This window comes from Aedes albopictus, chromosome 1 (genome assembly GCF_035046485.1).
Source record: "Aedes albopictus strain Foshan chromosome 1, AalbF5, whole genome shotgun sequence".
NCBI lineage: Eukaryota > Metazoa > Arthropoda > Insecta > Diptera > Culicidae > Aedes > Aedes albopictus.
In genome coordinates this window covers 145027212-145049200 of record NC_085136.1, presented here as the reverse complement: position 1 = coordinate 145049200, position 21989 = coordinate 145027212, and the positions used below count along the sequence as shown (strand labels likewise).

The following is a 21989-nucleotide window of genomic DNA, read 5'->3' as shown; positions in this document are numbered from 1 at the left end:
CACGTCGGCTCCCAGAGCCACGAGCTTGGCGTTGCTTCGCATCGTCTTCAAGACGAACGAGAAGTTAGACTTTTCGGTCTTGATGACGAACGCGTCTTTTTCACGCTTGCCACCTCCTCTTTTACGCCTTGGTTTGGCGTCCCTGACATCCTCAACCTGCGGCTTTTTTTCTTCTGCCGCTCGACCTTCGTCCAAGGGGGTCCTCCTCTGGGTTCGCCCTACGCGCTGTGGTTGCTGAGGGCCTAACAATGGTCACAACCCTCTGTTCCCTTCCTTCAGGGATGGGCCAGCCTTTTCAGGCCAACTCTTCCCAGCTTTCCGGGACGCCTGGCTGGGGTCTGTCTTGCCGGCATTACTGCCGACCTTCGGGGTTAGAATCCTTCGGGCCTTGCAGGCACCGCCAGGCGGCTCCTCACCTGATGGCTGCCTCACCAGAAGCGGTGCTTATCACAAGCAGTCGCATTCAACACACCTTGTGAACTTCCTGCGAATGCCAAGGCATGCGCCTGAGTAGACTTCGTAGTTTACTTTCATCGGTTCTGCCGCTGCTGTAGTTTTCACGAGTCTCACGTGATCCTGCTGGACATCGTCCATCGACTTACGAAGTCAGGTTCGTCAGGTCCCGGGACTGTAATCTCTGCTGCCCCGTTGTGGAATCTTACACCGCAGACAGACATTCTAGCTCGAACAAATTTATTCAAATTTTCTATGTAAATTTTCACTAGCGACACCTAGGCAATCGATTGCCACAGTGCAGTCGCGTGCAGTTGACAGTTTGAGAAACCACGTGCTTCCAGCCGCTTACTTACCACCCAATTCACCACCCACCGAAAAATAAAATCAAAACAAACACTGTCAAAATCATTCCTACATTTGCGTCACATTCACAAAGATTTTCCAATGCGAGTAAAGTTCATCCAAATGCAGTATTATTCAAGTAAAGCTATGTAAAATAAAAGTAATAATGTGTAGAATATTTTACAAGAGTCCTGCGCTAATTTGTGCAAAAGATTTTAGACATTAAATAAAAGTCATTTACTCTGCACAAATTATGTGGAAACATTATTAGCGTGCAACACGTGCGGTCTTCTCCCGCCATCCGGCTGGAAGACGACCGTGGTGACAGTTGTTGGTCGCAACGCACATGTGAGGCAGCGATTGAATATGAATGTCGCTAACGCCATCTATTCGCTGATTGCCACTTGGCAATTTGTGGCGGCCATGTTTTTTACACAAGCTGCTGAGTCAAACTTGAACGTCTGTCTGCGCTTACACCAAGGACAGGTGAACCGTAGTGCTATTCTAAGCCAAAGCCTAAGAGGAGGGGAATTCGCTTTTGCGCGGTAGTGACTCTGAATGTAAGGAATGCGTTTAATAGCGCCAGCTGGTCTGCTATTGCCGATGCGCTCTTGTGTCTGGAGATACCGGAGTACCTGTACAAGATTCTCGGAAGTTACTTTCAGAATCGTGTACTAGTCTACGACACGGATGTGGTTCGGAAGTGCTTTCACATAACCTCAGGAGTCCCGCAAGGTTCCATCCTAGGTCCGGTGTTATGGACAGGGGCCTACATCGTCGAAACCAAAACATGACGCAGAAAGCGAGCGCCCATCAGCATCGGACGGACGCCGACGACGGGAGCATTCAAAACAACATGCATGCGCTTCGCTTCAGCCGCCCTTCTTGTCACTTTCTTCGACGCAACGACGGGTGGCGGCTCATTTTCACACCGACTGGGATTCAGTTGAAATTTTCAAATTGTCTAAAATGTATGTTTGCTTAATATTTTTATGGGTAATGACCTATTTCAGTAAAATGTGCATAGAATACATTAACATTACACAGATTTGCCGGTTGTTACACTCATTAATTGAGTTATAACAGAGAAATTCATTCGATGTCGAACGAGCGTACGTGAGCTTGTGAGTGCGAAACAAAGTGGCGTCTGCGACGACGCAGCGCCGTCGGTTCATCGGTGACGATGACAGTCGGGCTGAGCGACGACGACGGCGCCTTGTTTCCATTGACGATTGAAACCATTGTTTACAAACTTCGCCTGAAAATTTCAATTGAAATTGAAAATGTAGGGCCCTGGTTATGGAATGTCATGTATGACGAGGTGTTGAGGTTAGAGTATCCAGTGGGAGTGGTGATTGTCGGATTTGCCGACGACATTACGCTCGAAGTCTACGGTAAAACGGTCGAGGAGGTAAAGTTGACTACCAACCACTCGATCAAGGTTGTGGAGGCGTGGATGCGGTCCAGGAAACTGGAGTTGGCTCACCACAAGACAGAGGTGACGGTTGTTAACAACCTGAAGTCGGAGCAGCAGACGGAGATCAGTGTAGGAGAGTGTACTATCCTGTCAAAGCGCTCCGTCAAACACTTGGGCGTGATGATCGACGATAAGCTTACCTTCGGTAGCCAAGTCGATTATGCCTGTAAAAGAGCCTCCACAGCTATTGCGGCACTATCCCGGATGATGTCCAATAGCTATGCGGTGTACACCAGTAAGCGCAAGCTTCTGGCTAGTGTTGCTACGTCCATACTTAGGTATGGCGGCCCGGCGTGGGGCACCGCGCTAAGTACTAAATGCTACCGACGGAAGCTGGAAAGTACTTACAGGCTTATGTGCCTGATGGTTGCGAGCGCGTACCGTACCGTGTCACACGACGCTCTCTGCGTCATTGCTGGTATGGTGCCTATCAGCATTCTTATCAGTGAGGACATGGTGTGCTTCGAAATGCGCGGCACAAGAGGCATACGCAGGACTGCCAGGATGGCCTCTATGGTCAAATGGCAGCGCGCGTAGGACAGTTCCACCAAAGGAAGGTGGACCCATAGGTTGATACCGAGGGTAGATAGTTGGATTAATAGGCGCCATGGGGAAGTTACATTCCACCTGACACAGGTCCTTACAGGTCATGGTTGCTTCCGCCAGTATCTACACCGTTTCGGGCATGCGGATTCTCCCGAATGCCCAGTGTGCAATGGTTTAGAGGAAACGGCGGAACACGTTCTGCTCGTGTGCCCGCGTTTTCGCACAATGCGTGACCGCATGCTTGCCACATGCGGGGAGGACACAACTCCGGACAACTTGGTCCAGAGGATGTGTAGGGATGAGTTTGGCTGGAACGCCGTTTCAACGGCTATTACCCACATCGTCTGGGAGCTACAGAGGAGGTGGCGCGTGGACTCGGAGAATGCCTAGATCAGATGCAGTACAAGAGGTGGTCCAGGGGTTCGGAGTCGGCTCGACTCATACGTGGTCATACCGGTGCCCTGCGGTCGAGATCGACCCTTACAGCGATTAAGTGGACGCGGAGAGGAAGTCCCGGTAGTGGTGCTGCCGTGGCATCGTTCTACTGGGTTGGATCCGAGCCCGTGGTTGGAAAGGGGTCCCCGGCAAGGGTCGAGGCAGGTGACGACCCTGTTGTCAGCAATTTTTTGGTGCATCTGATAGGGCCTGGAGGGTAGGTGCACGTGGGCATCAGTTCTTGATGTCTGCCAAGCAGTTGGGTGCGGGTGGAGTTGACCCTGCTCGCCTTCCGAGGACAAAAGGAGTGGTGAGGACCACTCGGGAAACTGGCAAAGCGCCAGCATGCTACCGTGATGGACTCTCCAAAGCGAGTCATCGATATTCGTTGCTGCAGGCTACGCAGCTAACCTTGAGGGTGCGATGTGCACTAGCCCCTCTCTGAAGCAATACCTTCTTGGTGGTTCCGGAGAGACGAAGGGCTTAGCGACCATAGGATTGTGTTTAAGTGGGTCGAGAAGAGAGTAGTTCTCAACCCCACCTTACCCTAACTTTCCTGTAAGGGTGTTTGTTGAGCAGATTTTTCCCCCTATGGTTTAGAAGAAAAAAAAAAGCCAAAGCCGGAAGCTACATAGTGGCATGTTAGACCAATAAGTACAACATCTGTGAATCTAGCACGACGCGATGACAGCACTGACATTACAATAAAACAAAAGAAGGCTCTCATTAGATGATTAAAATTGTCCAATTTCCCCCTCTGGCTTTTGTTTTCAAACAAAACAATATCTTCTTCGAGTTGCCTATCTTTTTAATTCGTCGCACACTGCCGTCGAAGGAACATTTTTAATTCAATTACATTTCCCCAGCCATTTGGTTGTCATTGATAGCAGATAATTGTAGGCTTTTTCTGTAACTTCGGTTCTAACAACGCACATTTGTATCATCAAATTGCGAAGACACTGGAGGCCCCACATTTCTCAGCCCGTAAATGCGACGCCATTTCTCGAAATCATGCCAAAATAATCTGGATTCGGTTTCAGGTACGGTCCAGCATCTTTGCATAGTAAATTCTTTCTTGGTCTTCCTTGACATAGAGTATCTTCTCCTGAACCTATCAGGTATCAATTGTGGAAGTACTCCTTCAGCTGAAAATCATTCTCTGTGACGTTTGGGCTGTAACGTCACAAAGAAGAAACAGTAGAGACACTTGCACCGACAAACCAAGGGTCACGACAAAAGGAATTAAACAAATTTCGTCCAGCCTGCGGCTATCGGCAGAGGGTAGCAATTTTCTTCCCCGACACACAAAGTCGGCAAAACGATTTGCATAGTTTTTTCCCCCTCAGCCAGCCTCAGGGGTAAGTAATTGAAGGCAAGTTCGGGTTTTACTTGCGCGATAGCTGAAGACGGAAAGAACATGGAAGATCGGCGACGGTGGCGGTCTAATTGCGTTCGATTTGATTCGCAGTGACAAATTATGTCGTTTGCAGCAGTCTCGGTGCCATTGTCACCAACAACAGCAGCCAGCGCAGCGCGGCAACGGGAGCGTAATTCGTCGTCATCATCGTCGTAGTCGTTCCTGGGAAGGGATCCGATGACATTTATGCACAGTACATAGATATAGAAAGCGAATTAGGGTGAACGAATCGTGGAAGCGCGCTTCCCAGGGAAGATCCTACCCCCATTTGCAATAAACGTAATTAGTCACGAGTTTTCAATCAACAATGGGTTTCCGGGAGAAAGTTGATTGAGTTGTTGCAATTTGAATGTGAGTTGTTCGGATAAGGTCATGTGGGGGTGGGAAGGACAAAAGATCCTGGTTCCTTCTTAATGTTCTCTTCAGGTTTCTTCTTCTTGTGACGACTTCAATCAATGAAATAGGCAGCGATTTAGGTAAGAAGTTTAAAAGTTTCTAACTTTTGTTCAAACGGTGATAAGATAGCACAAACATTCAAACATTATCTACCTAGGGTCTTGTACCATTTGGGCAGGTGTTCCTATTTTGGGCACTTGCCGCTATAACTAAGTCAATTTCAAACCTATAAATTTGAAATTTTGTCCAAAGTTAGGCACGTACAGTATCTCTGTACAAAAATTCAAATCAATCGGTTTGAAATTGACTTAGTTATAGCGACAAGTGCCCAAAATAGGTACAAATGCCCAAATGGTACAATACCCTACATCTGTTTGTTTGAACTGAACAAAGATTTCGGCACATTAATCCCAGCCCGCGCTGGAATGTGCTCTAACTTCATACATGTCTTCAAGCGACACGGGCACACGAACCGAACACAAGTCAGCTCAGCAGAGAACGTATGAAGTGGGAAAAACTCCGACCGACGACAACGACTGACTAAGGGTTGATTGTGCTGACAAGTTGTCCTCGAGGCACCGCAAGGTATTGCTTGACGCCAACTGTGTGGTGGCACCTTTGGTGAAACCAGTAGACTGGTTTAAGATTTAGAAAAAGTAGTGTTGTTAGAAGTGCGAACCGAATTCGGCAAAAACATAACTAGTGTTCAAGAAGTCGATTCCAACGTTTTTTTAAATAGTTTTTCGGACGGATTATGCTTCCACAAAGCCTTTCAAAACGAAAGCGATTAACACCCCTAATTCCCTGAAGAAGATGTAATACACATCGAAACGTCGGATGAAGAAGAATATCTGATCGTTTGATTGCAATTGCGACTGCCACGCCGAAAATCCTCCCAGGTGTCCAGATACCTCAGTCGAAAGCTGCCTCCAGAAAAAGTTTTCATATATTCTGATATATCGACCGTATTTATTTATAACTTATCGGTCAAGACCGTTTAAGCCATAAAATGATTAAGTTGGAAAAGTTTTCTATTAATAATTCTGCCTTTTGAGTTTGTAAAATGATTGTTTTGGCAGCAAATTCGATAGCAAATTTATTCTAGTATCGATGTTTGTTATCTGTGGTTTGGGCAGCGCTTCAGATTGATGCGTAGGTAGCTCCTCTGAAACCCTTACGCCCATGTATGTATATCCCCTGAAATCCCATGAACCCTTCAGAAACGCCTCTAAAACTCCCTGAGATTTCCGGCAATGTCTCTGAAACCTCATGGAACGTCGTTTAAGGACAGACTTGTTAGAATCCCAACATGGCCGCCACAATGGCCGACTTTGGCATCTACTCACGATTTCGAGCGCACAAATCTCTTCGTAAACAAAACCAGCTTCTTATGTTAAGCCTTTTATCAGTGAGCAAGAACAGAATGATAAAATGCACTGTTGTTTGAAGCTTGCTTCTTGAGAATTTTGCATCTGAAGTTCTGATGCACTGCTGAAGCGGAATTTCAAGACGTTTGTCCTTAAACTCGCTGAGATTCCTGGAACGCTTCTGAACACATTCTGCTTTTGGAAAGCCTAGTTCGCTCTTTCTTGTTTAACATAAGCATTAGTATTAAGCGAATCGCACAAATTCGTAGGTGGTACGGTCCTAGACTGATGTTATGAGGGTTGCCTCCTTCCCGTCCGAGCCATAGCACAAAGTTTTAAGACTGATCTTTGACTCTTAGATAAAACTAACGCAATCCGCCAAGGTCGAGAATTGACCTAGCCACGTCTTTGCGAAATGCAACTGGAACTCTTGCAGCTGCTCAATTAACCAAACACCGATTCTTCATCGTCCCTGCAATTCTTTCTGTATACGCTGGCTAGTTCGTCGATTTCCCCAGCACAACTTCCCTTCTGAGGTGAATCCGGAATCTTCTTCATCCTCGCCAGCACTATTGGCCTGTTGAATCGCTTAGTTATCTCGCTCAGCTGCACCGGTACCTGATGGAACTGCTCCGCTTCTAAAGTCCCGCTACAGCTAAGGGGCTGTTCATAAACCACGTAGATTATATTTTGCCCATCCCCCCTCGTAGACTTTCTTCCATGTAAAACTTTCAAAATGTGTATGGAGCGTGAATGTTAATGTTACCAGACCTCTCCCCTTCCCCCAAAAAGTCTACGTGGTTAATGAACGGTCCCTTATCCCTTACATTATTCACCTGCTGTATTGGTCACAGAATATAGACCAAGAAATCTCCATAACTGGGCAAGCGTCTGATACTTAAGTATTAGTATGTGATAAAAAACGCCTGATACATAAGTTTCTTTTCCAGAATATTCCTTCTGAAGCAATTTCTCTAGTTCTTGGACTAGATCTCCTCTTGGCTCTATAGCTAGATCATTCTGACTTTCCGAACCCCCTAAGCAGAATACCCTCTTCGGATAAGTCTAATCAGTATTGTACCTTTTAATTCCGCCCTGTTATAGACGAGCTTGGTGGGCTAGTGGCTGACTCGTCCTCCTCCTTTCCTCCTACTTTCTTCCTTCCAACTTTCACAGCACTGTGTTGATCTATCAGATAACGCCTACGAGTTGTGTGATCAAGCACGCTTTGCCGCAAAATCTTCATAATAATAATAATCATACAAGTCTATCACCTTACGCTTGGCATCCACGCACCAATGTGTGAATCCTCTGCCTACGCTCCGACATCCGCATGAATGTGTGCAGACGCACAGTTATATTAGGTCTGTTGTGCATAGAAACGATAGCAATCATCACTTTCTTCCCCTTTCTCACATTGACCTGCAACCTGACCTTGTCGCTTAATAATAGAAGATCGCCAACGCTCACACACTGAAGATATTTGCTAGTCCCCGGCAGAGATCTCATTGGTTCCTTGTGTAGCTGGTCCGGCGATACTTGAATAGCATCCACAGGCGGTAAATCAAGCTCAAGCTCCGCCCTGTTATGCTTATCCTTGACAGATACGCGTATTTCGACTACCACTTATAATCTTCCTCTGTGTAAGCTATGCATGCACTATTCCTTTCGTTACCAATCACGGTTGTGTTGGTACTTGCTTGTTCTACTGCGACCTGATTCGGGAAATTTGTCGGTAGGATTACCGCATCAAAGCTCAAAAATCTCGTGATTTACATCTTGGTATTGCTTCTTGAAATCCTGGTGTATCTTAATCGGATTGGATTGGCCTAGCTGGCCAACTCACCGTAGTGTAGTGAAGTGACGGTTCATCCGATCTCATATCGATCATTTATTTGCATTGCACGGTTGGTCTACACCCCAGAAATCCCTTGATACGCCCTGACACACTCCGGAAAATACCTGAATCCTTTGTAAGGCTCCTGGAAACACCCCCTGGAAACCGCCTGAGATGCCTCTCAAACCGCTAAGTGCTCCTGAAACGCCCATGAAATCACTTGTAATCCCCTCGAACTCCTTAGAAATCACCTTGAAACCCAAAAACTTTTTGAAATCCCTGAAACCTCCAGAACCCATTTGAATCCCTTTGAAAATCCCCCAGCACCCATTTAGGGCTGCTGAAAGGACCCGATCTTTTAACTTCACAGCTATACACTCCCGTTCAAAAGTTTGGGGTCACCGCCCTCAAAAATATGTCATTTTTTTAGGCCCATATCTCCGCCAATTTGCGTCCGATTTGAAAACCCTAGGTTTCATTCAAAAGATAGTAAGTCAAAGAAACTTTGAACATGATTTAAAAGAAACTTTTTCAAATAAATTTGTATGTAAACTTAACCCAAAGTTGCCAAATTTTCTAAAAAATTAATATAAACTTACGGCAGTGTCGCTGGAAGTTGGGTCGACCAAATTTTAAGATGAGAGCGGTAATATGATCCATTTTCTATTGGCTTTCAACTGCTTTTTACAGAACTTAGCTAAAAAATCTAGAAAAAAAAAGTTATTAAGTAAATTAATCCTTGATGTCATCGGCCAAAAGTTTGGGGTCACTTTCGTAAAACATGGAAAAGTGATTTGTTGATATCTTTGTCATCTTTCATTCAATTTTAATTCTTCTTGGCTTATTTGAAACAAAATGAATGATACTTACTGCATAGACATTGAACCACACATATTTGTTGAAATTTACATACTAAAACTTAACGTAAAGTTGTCTCATTTTTTGAAGCGTGGTAAAATGTGCTAACTTTACATAACATTTTTATATACAAAAATCGTTAAATACGTTAAGTTGAAGACATCAAACGTAAATTTAGTTAATTATCTTTGAAATGAGCCAAAAATAATTAAAATTGAACTATAGATGACGAAGATATCACCAAATCACTTTTCCATGTTTTACGAAAGTGACCCCAAACTTTTGGTCGATGACATCAAGGATTAATTTACTTAATAACTTTTTTCTAGATTTTTTAGCTAAGTTCTGTAAAAATCAGTTGAAAGCTAATAGAAAATAGGTCATATTACCGCTCTCATCTTAAAATTTGGTCGACCCAACTTCCAGCGACACTGCCGTAAGTTTATATTCATTTTTTAGAAAATTTGGCAACTTTGGGTTAAGATTACATACAAAATTTTTTGAAAAAGTTTCTTTTAAATCATGTTCAAAGTTTCTTTGACTTATTATCATTTGAATGAAATCTAGGGTTTTGAAATCGGACGCAAATTGGCGGATATATGGGCCTAAAAAAATGACATGTTTTTGAGGGGGTGACCCCAAACTTTTGAACGGGAGTGTATGAGTTACATTCTAGTTCACAGAACGGAAACTCCCTTTTTTCGGTGTCCAACAAAAAATGTTTTTACAAGATGAAAACCAAAAGGATCATAGAAGTGCGCTTTGTACGGATGCACGAGTTTATTGATTTGACGTTTGAATGGTGCCATGTATACGAAAACTGAACACGTTTCCTTAGCCACCCAGATATCGCGGCCCCGCTCCACATGAACAAGTGCATAGATTCACCGATGAACTGAACTCACTTGGCTTAAAAATGTTGACATTATAAAGAAATATTGGACTACAGCTGGGGCGCCTCAGCATACGCGCAGAATCTCGAGATAGCGTGACTGCTGGAGAACAGTGAAATTAGCCATCAACGACGCAGCCGAGAGAGCCATCGGGTACGTGAAAAGGAGTCGACGATATTGGAGAAGAATAACACAGCATGTGCGGTAATGCTGCAGCAAGGAATCCGGCAGAGGATGACCGAAATCGATAATAGGTCGAAACGTTCGGTTAATGCTGAATTTTTAATCATTTTCACCGGAAAAAGCCGATGTGAGTAAATGAGTAAGTGAGTGAGCCTGTTAGTAAGTAAATGAATGAGTTAGTGAATAAGTGAGGCAGGGATGGGAACACTCACTTGCGAAGAGCTACACTCACTTGCTGTTTTCTCAGCTCAGAAGCGTGCTATCAAGAAACGATGTATGGACGACTTTTGGCTTGTGGTTTTGTCTAAAAGTTTGTCGAATAGAGTACGGGTCGCAAACCCATAGCTAAGTCGTGACAGAGCTGCGAAAGCGACTCTCCACGAGGTGAGTGTAATTTACGTTCACCTCGTGGAGAGTTGTCTTCGCAGCTCCCTCACGTCTTCGATATGCGTGTGCGACCCATACTTTGTTCGGCACACTTTTAGACAAAACCAAAAGGCAAAAGTCGTCCATACATCGTTTCTTGATAGCACGCTTCTGAGCTGAGAAAACAGCAAGTGAGTGTAACTCTTCGCAAGTGAGTGTTCCCATCCCTGAAGTGAGGTATACAGTGAGTTAGTGAGTAATGTGAGCTGACAAGCAAATGAGTGAGTGAGCGAGTGAGTGAATTAGCGAGATAGTGAATTAATGAGTGAGTGACTTTGTTAGTGAGTGAATGTGTGGGTAAAAGATAAGTGGAGCTAATAATGCAATCAGTGGATGAGTTATTATGTGTGTGAGTTAGTAAGTGAAGTGATGTAATGAGTTAGTGAGCGATGTAGTGAATTAGTGAGTGATGTAATGAGTTGAGGCTCGTCATTATCGACAGTACGTAACGTTCAGAATGAGTGAGATTTTGTGCTTATCGAAAACTTAAGAATTGCGAAGTTGAAATAATCAAGCGGTTAAATAGACCAAATTGCAACTTCGATGGTCGCTGTATTGAAGATGCTACGTTTATCTATTGAATAGGCTTTTTGGCAGCTCGCTCGTCTTATTCTTCTTCTTTATGGCTCTACCTCCCCACTGGGACTTAGCATGCCTCGGTTTCAACTTAGTGTTCTTTGAGCACTTCCACAGTTATTAATTGAAGGGTTTTCTTTGCCTGCCATTGCATGAATTTGTACATTGTGAGACAAGTACAATGATACACTATGCCCAGGGAGTTGAGAAAATTTCCCCGACTGGAACTGGAATCGAACCCGCCGTCTCCGGATTGGCGATCCATAGCCTTAACCACTAGACTAACTGGAGCTCGCTCTATCGGATGGTTATTTGGATGAGTTTTATATATTGAAAGACAACAAACATAAAACAGCAGAAAATTATCAATTGCTAAGTCAAAACAGTTCGTCAGCGAATCTAATGTGGCGTATGGGCCTATTTTTATGAACTCCCCTGATGATTGAGAGTGCGTTTGAGAGTCGATTGTGGACATCGCTCACTACTCACATTAAACCCTACGTCAAACGATATTCTTACGAGACAGCTACCACCACTTTTACTTTTTCATTAATGTTGCTCTCCGGCTTTGTCATTTTACCTTGGACCAGCGGACAGAAAGGACGACAACATCCCCGTTCTCGGGGTATCTGACTTCTTGATCTCCAGCTGCAGAATGAACGTCAGACATCAAATCTACCTTCTGCACTGAATGAGCAGGTATCAGGTATCAGAAGGCCGGCTCCAGAGGCACGTTATCCTCCATTTGGGACATTTGTGCCATCGCCATACATATGAGCCTATTTCATCATTTACCTGAGGGAGAATGGGACAAGGGATGGGAATTGGGAAAGGGAAAGGTGATGAAATAGGAAGGGGTGCCCTAGAAGAGGGAATGAACGCATAAGCGCAACGAGAGCTCATAGCTCATACCACAACGGGGTTAATCAGTGCCCTGAAAAGGACACTGTAAAACGCATAAGCGTAAAAAGAGCCTATAGCTCATTGGAGGTAGCTTGCGACGTCATGCGACTTTCAATATGACATAGAAAGGCACGCCATCAAAAGCATCCTCAATATTCAAGAAATCACCCAAGCAAAAACTACGTTTGAGCGAGTGCTTTCTTGAAAACGTATACAACTTTATGTAAAAAAGTCACTGTGGACATCCCAAATTGGGAGACATGTGAGTTCACATGAACAGGCATGTTAGCAAGACGAACATCACAGATGTGATAATCGACAATGCGTTTAGAGCATTTCAGAAAGAACGACGTAACCAGATAAATCTGGAACTTATTCCTTCTTTATACAACGCACGCACCCTTTCGGGATAAAACTACAGAGTAATTTCATGCCATGAAAATACCCAATAGAAAACTACAAGAGTTCAAAACATGTTTGAAAAACTCAAATCCCTCTGGAAAAAAATAGGATAAAGCCCCATTTGCTCCAGGAGATTTGAAGTAAGCAGAGCTTTTTAGTGCTCACTAAATCGATTCTATAGCTACAATCCTCGGGGTAGAAGCTAAAGGTTCGTAGCTATACAAAAGACTGGTTTATCCGAAGATATTTAGAACTTGAACAGGTCCGAGTTCCATTCAGGAATACCTCTTGCGGTCCGCACAGACCGCAGAGGACAAGCTTCTTTCAAAGCAGTAGCTATGGTAGACCACAATGAAGGGCGTTGTAATAACAAAACCATAATGAAACTCTCTTGGAGTAGCAATGGAAGCGAGTTATCCATAAAATGTGATCGCAACCAATTATTACAGGTTCCCTAGCTTGTTGAGCAGGGACGCCTGAATACGCAAAGTTTGCGAAGGAACACTCCAAAGTGCGAAAAGGTCAAATGGAGAGTCCTCATCTGGCGCATGCCAGTCAGTCAAATCATGACAAATTCTGCTCATGCAGAGTTGGGTTAGGTGCAATTCTGTGTTAAGTTAACCATGAACTGTACTACCTAAGTATTCCATCAAACTGAAGCATCTCAAATCAATGTCTGAGCTACTTCAGATGCCAAATATCAGCGAAAAGATGCTGAAAACAAGAGCTTGCTTGAAGGCATCCATAAGGAAAGGTTGAAACATACTGTTAACGTTATTCTAAAATAGAGCATGCTCGAGGCACGACAGTTCATCTATATTGAAAAAAGCAAAGCTGGGTTCACAAGGTAACCTAAACAGAAGTTACCCTACGAAAATGAACTTTTTTATGTAGATCCACTTGGGCTACATACGCTTTTTACGCTGAAAATTGATCTGAGGTTTCCCTGCCGTAGCCACTACCCAAACTAGACAGGATTACACTCTTCACAATCACAGCACAAAAAGGAAGAATCAACGACGAACCAAATCGTGGTCGATTGAAAAACGCCAATGGCGAAAACGCATTAAGCGAACCCATATAGGCAGTAATGTAAGCTAACAACATTTGAATAACCCCGCCCTTATTTAGCCTCAAATTTGAGACTTAAGAAAGGCAACTGATTATCTCGGAGAAACTCAAGGTCCACTGCACCATTGCTCCGGTTAGCGCAGTAAGGGCGTAATACTGTGGAGAACGCCCTGATTCTCCACAGGCTCCGTTTGTGGTTAGGTTTTTATTAGACCCCCCTAACCATTCATTCTTTGGCACGGTAAGCATAAAGCCGCATAACACCATGAATTAGGGGTCACCTGTTTAGTGGACTCTTACCACTGGATCAGGCGGTCCGTAGTGTTATTCTTAGCCAATTGAGACAACCGCTACCGACACTACACAGCTATCTAGGCTGATCGGGAAAAGAAGTTAACATTGATGGTCAACTTCCAAACGAACCCGAACAGCCGCAAAAATTTCCCCGACTGGAACTGGAATCGAACCCGCCGTCTCCGGATTGGCGATCCATAGCCTTAACCACTAGACTAACTGGAGCTCGCTCTATCGGATGGTTATTTGGATGAGTTTTATATATTGAAAGACAACAAACATAAAACAGCAGAAAATTATCAACTGCTAAGTCAAAACAGTTCGTCAGCGAATCTAATGTGGCGTATGGGCCTATTTTTATGAACTCCCCTGATGATTCAGAGTGCGTTTGAGAGTCGATTGTGGACATCGCTCACTACTCACATTAAACCCTACGTCAAACGATATTCTTACGAGACAGCTACCACCACTTTTACTTTTTCATTAATGTTGCTCTCCGGCTTTGTCATTTTACCTTGGACCAGCGGACAGAAAGGACGACAACATCCCCGTTCTCGGGGTATCTGACTTCTTGATCTCCAGCTGCAGAATGAACGTCAGACATCAAATCTACCTTCTGCACTGAATGAGCAAGGATTGATCCGTTTTGATGTTCGTATCTGCCTAAAGGATGTTCTATTGCCAATTCATTGGTGGACTCGTTTCGCTCACATTTCTAAGCCAAGCTAAGCAATTTCTGTGGACCAGAAGACAATTGAACTGGCTAAACTCCGCATTGCATCATTCGTTGAGCCCATCACATTTGTAGGCATATACTACACCGGGTCCTTCCTAGAGAATATCAGTTCTAGTGGGATCAAACGTTTTGCAACGATATTCAAACGTCGTAACGATGGGTTACACTCATGGAGGTAGTTCATCGCTCGCCAAGGAACGCCACAAAAAGTCTACACATATAAAGAGACTAGTTTCTTCAGCGCAGAGCTGAAAGAGCAATTACGGGGCATTAACGTACTTAATCTTGAGCAGCACTTTCACGGACATCAGCAAAGAGGGCCAAGCGAGTTTTCAGAGGGACTTCATGGAAACTTTAGAAGTGAGGAGGGTTTGTCAGAGGCGTTGCACCGGGAGGGGGGGACTTCAGGGGTATTTTCTGGGAGTTTGGAGGAGTCTCAGTTACGTTACATCCTTGGGATCCGAAGGGGTTTCAAGGGGATTTCGAGAGTATTTCAGACAGCTTCAGATGATTTCTGGCGAGTTTCAGAGGCATTACTCAGGCGTTACGTAGGCGTTTTTAGGGGTTTCTAAGGGTCTCAGGTGCGTTACATGGAGTCGGAGGGGGTTTTAACCCTCAAGTAATCGCGCTGTTGTATTTTGTACAACACGTTAAAAAAACTCGCTTTTTGTACTCCGCTTTAGTGTGGTACTGACGCAGGTAGCCAACCGCGCGAGTTACGGAAGGTTGATACGATTTCGAAGGCATTTCAGAAAGCTTTAGAGGATTTTCGGCGAGTTTCAGAGGCGTTACTCAGGCGTTACGAAGGCATTTTAGGTGGTTTCTGAGGGTCTCAGGTGCGTTACATGGGGTCCGAGGTGGTTTTAGGGTGATTTCGAAGACATTTCAGACAGCTTCAGATGATTTTTGGCGAGTTTCAGAGGCGTTACTCAGGTGTTACGTAGGCGTTTTTAGGGGTTTCTGAGGGTCGCAGGTGCATAAAATGGGATCCGAGGGGGTTCTAGGGGGATTTCGAAGGCATTTGAGAAAGCTTCAGATGATTTTAGCGAGTTTCAGAGGTGTTACTCAACCCTTACGAAAGCGTTTTTGGGGGTTTCTGAGGGTCTCAGGTGCGTTACATGGGGTCCAAGGGTGTTTTGAGAGGATTTCGAGGGCGTTTTAGAAAGCTTCACACGATTTTTGACGTATTCTAGAGGCGTCACACAGGCGTTTTAGGGGATTTCGGAGGGTATCAGGAGTCTTACAGGAGATTTTGAGGGGGTTAAGAGGATCTACAGATTCTGAAAATACATTTTGGATCACTGCTTTTAAGGACAAACGTCTAGAAATTCCACTTCACCAGTGCATCAGAAATTCAGACGCACAAATCTCAAGAAGCAAGCTTCAAACAACAGTGCATTTTATTATTCTGTTTTTGCTCACTTGTAATAAGCTTCAAATAAGAAGATCAGGTGCGCTGGTTTTGTTTGCCCATATAGCCGAGGCGGTAAACGCACGGGTATTCAGCATGACCATGCTGAGGGTGACGGGTTCGATTCCCGGTCGGTCCAGGATCTTTTCGTAAAGGAAATTTCCTTGACTTCCTTGGGCATAGAGTATCTTCGTGCCTGCCACACGATATACACATGCAAAATGGTCATTGGCAGAGGAAGCTCTCAGTTAATAACTGTGGAAGTGCTCATAGAACACTAAGCTGAGAAGCAGGCTTTGTCCCAGTGAGGACGTTACGCCAAGAAGAGGAGAGGAGAGGAGGTTTTGTTTGCGAAGAGATTTGTGCGCTCGAAATCGTGAGTAGGTGCCAAAGTCGGCCATTTTGGGATTCTAACAAGTCTGTCCTTAAGTAAGCTTCAGGGAGATTCATAGCTTAAGAAACGCTTCAGGTTGCTCAAGAAAGTTCTTAGGAGTCCCAAACCAACCCCATCCCCCCTCATTGCTCCCCCTGAGCTCCCCTTAACACCACTTGCAACTAAATTCCCTTAAACCAACTTATTCCTAATCTAAAACACTTCAAATGCTCTGAACCTTTTTAACCTGATTTTACCTAAATGGATTCGACCTAAATGGAGGTTTGTGTCAAGCCCGTGCACAAAGGGGGGGGGGGGGGTGTTTGGGTGTTTAAGCCTCCCATTACCGACGCTTTATATACTAAGCGCCCCTCCGCCTTTTGCCGAAATTGGGAAAACCCCTCCCTTGGCGCCACTTCTGTGCACGGCCCTGGTTTGAGTGTAGTCATCTCAGTTGGTGACATAACTCTGCGTCTGAACAACTGGTTACGTGCGTTGGGCTGCGCTGGAGATTTGCAAACGATGAGCGTGGCGGGAGTTCTCATCGTATCAGTGCGTTCGTTGCGAATGGATACCTCTACAAAAGTGTTGAGGATAGTATTTTTCAGGTGGGCAGTTTTGAAAGGATGCGAAAAAGAGTGATCATGTTGATGTTGAATTGCGGAAAGTAATATCGGTATGTAACCATCCTTCCTATGGCATTACGATGAGAGCAGTTCGCTGATGGCTTGGGTCAAAAAATGACCCTAATGCTAATGGAGGATTAAGATAGTAAAGTTTTCAATTTCAAATATATCAAATGAAAATGACAATGCACATTTGAAATCATATCTAACCGAAGCATACAAACGAAAGCTTTGAAAATTATCATCCGGTCTGATGCTGCAGGAATAGTCGTTTTGTCACGACTCAACTTCAACCACCGCTCGCTGATATCGTCGTCGTCGTCAGTCAGTAGCTAAGCCGTAGCCGCTCAAAAACGATAAAGATACGAAGATCCTGTTACTCTCCTATTTCCAGCGCTCAAACAATCTAGCTGTTGCGAAAAGAACCGCACCACAGCATGATAAGACCATACCTACCGAAGAATGACATCGTGCGGGCCACGCGATTCCGTCTAGATCTCTTCTCCCGCAGCGTATTCCAGCACCACCACCGTCACCTAGAACCCATCTGAAACGATTGTCGGTATAAAGAAGGGTATATATTACGATTGTTGACTATTTTCGGTGAAAACACACACTAAAACTCGATTATACATAACGTTTCGGCCTACTCAACTTCAGCCATCATCAGATATTTTATGCATGAATCGATCACCACCAGTGTGGTTGCAACCACACTGGTGGTGATCGATTCATGCATAAAATATCTGATGATGGCTGAAGTTGAGTAGGCCGAAACGTTATGTATAATCGAGTTTTAGTGTGTGTTTTCACCGAAAATAGTCAACAATCGTAATATATAAGATTCGACGGTGACCTAAACTCCACAAAGTGAAAAAATAAAGAAGGGTAGTTTGAATCTACAATACCACGCAGTACAAATGATAATACATTTTCTTCCGTCCTTTGTCTATTTTCCTCATCCCTCTCGCCAGCGATCTCTCAGCGGTCGTCGTCGTCATCGTCGTCCGCCCCAGGAAAGAAAAGGCGGCGCGCAATGTCGCGTCGTCCCAGCTCTGGGTTCGTGCGAGGAGGAAAATTTATTCCGGGTGCCGTCGTCGTCGTCGGTCGGGGAGGGCCCCAAAGGCAAAACCTCTGATCCGGGGCGGCCCGTCATCGTCATCGTCCGTACTGCGATCCGAGATGGTGAAGATAGCGAAAATCCAAGCTTCTTCAGTTGTGCCGCAGACTCCCTAATTTGCCTGTGTGCCCTCTCTTCTGGCCGCCTGCTTCACGGCACCGTTTCCTCTGCTGTAGAACTCCATAGAATAGCAAACGAAGACGTCCGTCGTTGACGAGGACGACGACGTCGACGTCGCGTCGTCGGTGAGTAATTGGGGATGACGGGGCGGTGTGTGTGGCGATACGACGACGGATACACCCGGGTCCGGGTCTGGGTCCGGGTCGGTCGTCGCCGGGATTGCCGTTGACAAGCGGTACAGTTTAAACTTTTGAATTGATGGCAACACTTTGAAATGTTTAATCAACATTGCATTGAGCTCAGCGGAGCAAGGCGGAGTGAACATCGCACCGAATGCTATTGCTGAACCATTCCCATCAGGCTTCAAAGGAATGCCACATCGGAGGGAATGACGACGACGACGACGATGGCCCGGTGTGCGGTGATGGGGTGGTGTAGGGTGCGAGATAAGTTTTGAGTGCAGCGCAATCAGCCTAAAGTATTTCAATCGTGATAAGATCTGGTTAGTTTTGCGGTGTGCTGTTGCTGCCGCTTTCCGGGGGTCGAGCCTTTCTTGAGCTTGGTCGGTCGGTCGTTCGCTCGTTCGTTCGTTCGTTTATTGTGTTCTTCGAGTTGCACTGGATCGGAGGAAATTTTCCCCACAGGAGATGCGATGATACCACCGTGTGCCAACTTCAAAGATTGCTTATTTGAGTGGTAAAACAGACGTTCGGTATCAAGATATTTACAGAGCTGAAATAAGCAATGCTGTTTGGAATCGGAACCAGGAGTGAGTTGGAATTGGGTAGCTTCTAAGTAATGCAGTATGCTGATAAGAATTTTGTATTGATTTCAGGATGGTACAACTGTTTTCTAATTTTGGATTTCTATTTTCTTTCTTTGCAGGTCAGTGAACAATTGAAGCCCAAATTTAACAGCAATCTTTACGTTTGACTTCAGGTAAATTATATGCAGTACTAATTATACATTATAATTACACTAATACACTAGTACCTCTTTTTATGCATGCTATTTTTATGCATAAAAGAGAGAAAGCTACTCAGACCCAATATTGTGGAGAAGAAAATTTAGTAATAACGATAACTAATGCAACGGTTACAGGTACGTTTATTGAGGTTTCCAAGGGTCTCACGTGTGTTACATGGAGTCTGCGTGGGTGTTAAGGGGTTTTCAGAGTCATTTTAAGAAGTCTCATAGCATTTTAGGTTAGTTTCAGAGGCGTTGCGGAGGCGTTTTTGGAGGGGAGGGTGGGGGTTTCCAAGGATCTCAGGTGCGTTACATGGGGTCCGAAGTGGTTTAAGGGTGATATTAGAAGCATTGCAGGTCCAGGCATTTCCGGATGCTGCAGAGCATTTACGACGGGATTCGAAGGCGTTACGCAGATATTTTCGGAGGGTCTCAGATGCGCTTCATGAGGTCCGAGGGGGTTTTTGGAGGTTTTCGGAGGCACTTCAGAAAGTCTTAGAGGATTTTCAGAGACCCCATCACAATATCTTTCGAAACGTCCCTGAAACGCCCTTTGTTTTTGGAGTGTTCTAGAACCCCCTTGATATGGTCCTGACCTGATATGCCTCAAAACTCCCCTGAAAGCATCAAAATAAATTTGAAATACCTCTGAAACCCTTTTGGACGCCTTTAATGGGCTTCAGAAACCCCCTGAAACGCACCTGAAAACGCCTTGAAACGCCCCTGAAATGTTACAAAACGCCTCTGGAATGCTACCAAACGCCCTTAACCCTCTAATAGATACCTGGGGTCCATTTGGACCCCAGGCAACTTTGGAGTAATAGCAAACAAGTTGGGTATAACATATTGACTTTATTTTTTTAATACCTTCAAACTAGACCTAGTTCTATAGAGATAATTGACATTTCAACACACGAACACTAGCGCAAATTTTTCCTCACACAAAAGTGCACGCCGATTGAAAGGCTATTCAGATTGCATATGCAAATATTGCCGAATCGAATTGGGTTAAACGGGTAAATAATAATAAAACTAGCGTCCGGGGTAAGAGTGCAAATATTTTCCTCGCAGTTTCACAACTACATCTACAAAAAAGGCACGCATACATTTGAACGTGATTACCACTATTATTAAAGCAAAAATAAAGTTGATTTCATGGCATACTTTTATTTTTATTCCATGTCAAAGTTGAACCGGGCGATTTTGTATACCTGGGGTCCATTTGGACCCCAAATTGAATTCTCTATATCTTTTGATTCTGATGTTTTAGAATATTCAAGTCTTCGGCAAATTTGTTCGGTAAGTCATGCGCCATCTGGCGGTAAATTGGTAAATTTGAAATTTCCTCACTAGATGGCGCTATTTGGCATAAACAATTTAGTAATATAATGTCTTCAAACGAAATTATCGGAAGATCTAGAGCTTGTAGAAGCGTCACGTCTTCGGGAAAGTTGTTTAGTAAGTCGCGCGCTTACAGATAATGGACCGATTGATTCGAAATTCCACCACTAGGTGGTGCTAGTGAGCAAATAAATTTTGTATCTCATTAATCACTGGATCCTTATCACTTGGAAAGATGATGCCTTCGAGAAAGTTTTTGTGTTTGTCAATTAATGTCAGATGATGGGCCGTTTGATTTGAAACTCCACACATAGGTGGCGCTAGTGAGCATGCAAATTTTACATCTCATATCTCTCAAGATCCTGATCACATAGAAAGATGGTGTGTTCGGCAAAGTTGTTTCATAGGTCAAGAACTTACATATGATGCAAAATTTGATTCAGAAATCCACACATATGTGACGGCACTGAGTATGCAAATTTTATACTTCAAATATCCCATGGTCCTAATAACTCTCTTACCGTCTCTACTATCTTCAGCAAAGATGTTTGGTAAGTCAAGAATTTACAGATAATGGACCGTTTTGTTCTTTCACTAGATGACGCTAGTGATACAAATATTGAATCATTTTTACATCAGGATTCAGATTATTTAGTAAAATTGAAGATTCTGCAAATAAGTTCCAAGAACTTATAAATGATGAGTCGTTTTACTCTGAATTTTGCTCATAGGTGGCGTCAGTGGGCATGCAATTTGTATATCTCATATAGCAGAAGAGCCTACAAGTGATAATCTCAATGCAAAATTTCTACGCGCACTCAGAAAAAAAAACACCACTCAGTGCACACACAGTGTGTTCACAGGGTGCTGTTCAAATATTTTGATGAATCAAACGCATACCAGTGGATCCCAAAAAAAGCTAAGCGACATCACATCTTGTGATATCAGAGACAAACAGACACAACAATTACACAATTTCTCACCCATATATCTTAGGGTTTTAATTACTTGGAGTGATGGTTTGCTCGGCAATACTGTTAAGCTGGTCGAGGACTAGCTGTTGATGGGCCGTTTGATTCGAAATTTTACTAGTAGGTGGCGCTAAAGAGCCTTTTTTTAATCTCAGGACGCTGGTAACTTAGAAAGATGGTTTCCACGGCAAAACTGTTTGGTAAGTTAAGAGCTTACAGTTTGATGATGCAAAATTTCATCTCTAGGCGATGCTAGTTACAAATTTAGTAACAAATAGGTTACAAATAGAGGGCCCATATAGCCGAGGCGGTAAGCGCACGGGTATTCAGCATGACCATGCTGAGGGTGACGGGTTCGATTCCCGGTCGGTCCAGGATCTTTTCGTAAAGGAAATTTCCTTGACTTCCTTGCGCATAGAGTATCTTCGTGCCTGCCACACGATATA

At 44.3% G+C, this 21989-nt stretch overlaps 1 long non-coding RNA gene across 1 annotated transcript in view; it reads left to right on the top strand.

Moving 5' to 3' along the window:
- LOC134285204 (uncharacterized) overlaps positions 1 to 21989 on the top strand; it is a 476414-nt gene that overhangs the window by 439409 nt on the left and 15016 nt on the right. The window contains exon 2 of the long non-coding RNA XR_009996208.1: positions 19151 to 21821. This is a non-coding gene — a long non-coding RNA (uncharacterized LOC134285204). The remainder of the gene's footprint in view (positions 1 to 19150; positions 21822 to 21989) is intronic.